The 1748-nt window shown below is 46.3% G+C and overlaps 1 protein-coding gene across 1 annotated transcript in view; it reads left to right on the top strand.

Moving 5' to 3' along the window:
- The window catches only part of ACRC (acidic repeat containing), a 33183-nt gene that overhangs the window by 10462 nt on the left and 20973 nt on the right, over nt 1–1748 (top strand). The gene's annotated exons all lie outside the window — the stretch shown is intronic.

Raw genomic sequence — 1748 nt, 5'->3', positions numbered from 1 at the left:
CTGTCTAAGGAAATTTAAGAGTGAATTTCACATTTCCTCTGTGGACACTCTATGGTTCTCAGCAGGATCATGATGGCTGTTTGACATCACAACCAGGTTCAAAACATTAGATTCCTTATCCCTGACCCATTATCTAACTGGTCAGTTTCTTCTTTGAGGTATCTCTGTGAACGATGCCTTAACATCCAGGCACTACTAGTCTAAGCCCTTATTAGTGTTTACTCCATTTTAGTTTTATTTTTAGTTTACTTTAGTTTTTATTTTTATTTTTTTTTGAGACCGAGTCTTGCTCTGTTGCCTAGGCTGGAATGCAGTGGCACGATCTCAGCTCACTGCAACCTCCACCTCCCAGGTTCAAGTGATTCTTCTGCCTCAGCCAGCAGAGTAGCTGGGATTATAGGCACACACTACCATGCCCAGCTAATTTTTGTATTTTTAGTAGAGACGGGGTTTCACCATGTTGGTCAGGCCGGTCTTGAACTCCTGACCTCAAGTGATCCACCCACATCTGCCTCCCAAAATGCTGGGATTACAGGCGTGAGCCACGGCGCCTGGCCTAAGTCTAACTTTTCATATGTAGAACCTGGACTTCCTTATAGCTATTAGATCCCCCTCCTTTAGCATTTTGATATCCTCTGTGGACTATGTGTCACAATAACTAGTAACAAGATGACCTATGATGTAGCCAGGCGCCACATCGGAGGAGTGGCAGTGGGGTCACTGCAGTGTGACTCCTCTGGGCTGGAGTTTGGATCTGGCTGACAGTGGATGTCCAGCCGGCTGCTGTCTGGTGAGCTGAAGGGTTCCGAGCAGGAAGTGCTTGGCTTCACCTCAGGCAGTGCCGCATGGCTGTCTGGTGAGCGATGGCAGGAGGCAAAGTAGCCTGCCACAGAGAAGTGGAGAGTGAGTGCTGGGGCCCCTGGCAGATGAGGCGGAGAAGCAAGAGGCTCTAGCATAGTGGCTCACTGCAGGGAGCAGTGGCAGCTTAGAAACCGTCTGTTCATTGGCTCCCCATGAAACGGAGTTCAGTAGTTGTCCATTTACCTAGATAGCAATCCGAAACAGTAGGCTGACTCCAAGAAGTACACCCGGAAAGGGGACCTCCTTGCCCTTTTGCCCTTTGAATTTTTGACTACAATCTTTTCATCCTTAGGTCCTTTCCACCAAGGCCCCTTTCTCAAGACTCACTTTCATGTCTTTATTTTTATTTTTTATTTTTCTAGAGACAGGGTCATGCTGTGTCGCCCACATTGCAGTGCAGTGGCACCATCATAGCTCACTGCAACCTTGAATTCCTGGGCTCAAGCCATCCTCCCCCCTCAGCCTCCCAAGTTGGTGGGATTACAGGCGTGAGCCTTCATGCCTAGTGTCGCTTTCATACCTTTAAAGGGAGATAAATTACTTGGCAGAAAACAGGCTTTTCACTGATAGCTAATGATACTCAGCTAGCATTCTTCCCCTGTCTTTGATTCAGCAGTAAAGACTGAGCAGCTCATTGCTTCCAATTTTTGTTCACTTATGCTATTGTGATCCTAGTTTCCTACGGGGTTAAAACCCTTAAAACCTTTTTGCATTTCAGGAATTCTGATTGGTTGTTTTGTTCACTTATTTGGGATTTTTGATATTTGGTTGCTTATGCTGTCGGTAGCCCTCCTTTTATAAAGTATCTCTTGTATTTTTGCAGTTACATCCTTAATGTCCAGTCAAGGAGTGGTGACACCAGTGGGTCTTGTAAGTAGAGTCCACTC

Source organism: Colobus angolensis, unplaced genomic scaffold (genome assembly GCF_000951035.1).
Source record: "Colobus angolensis palliatus isolate OR3802 unplaced genomic scaffold, Cang.pa_1.0 Scaffold216, whole genome shotgun sequence".
Taxonomy (NCBI): Eukaryota; Metazoa; Chordata; class Mammalia; order Primates; family Cercopithecidae; genus Colobus; species Colobus angolensis.
This window is presented reverse-complemented; position numbering and strand designations above follow the sequence as displayed.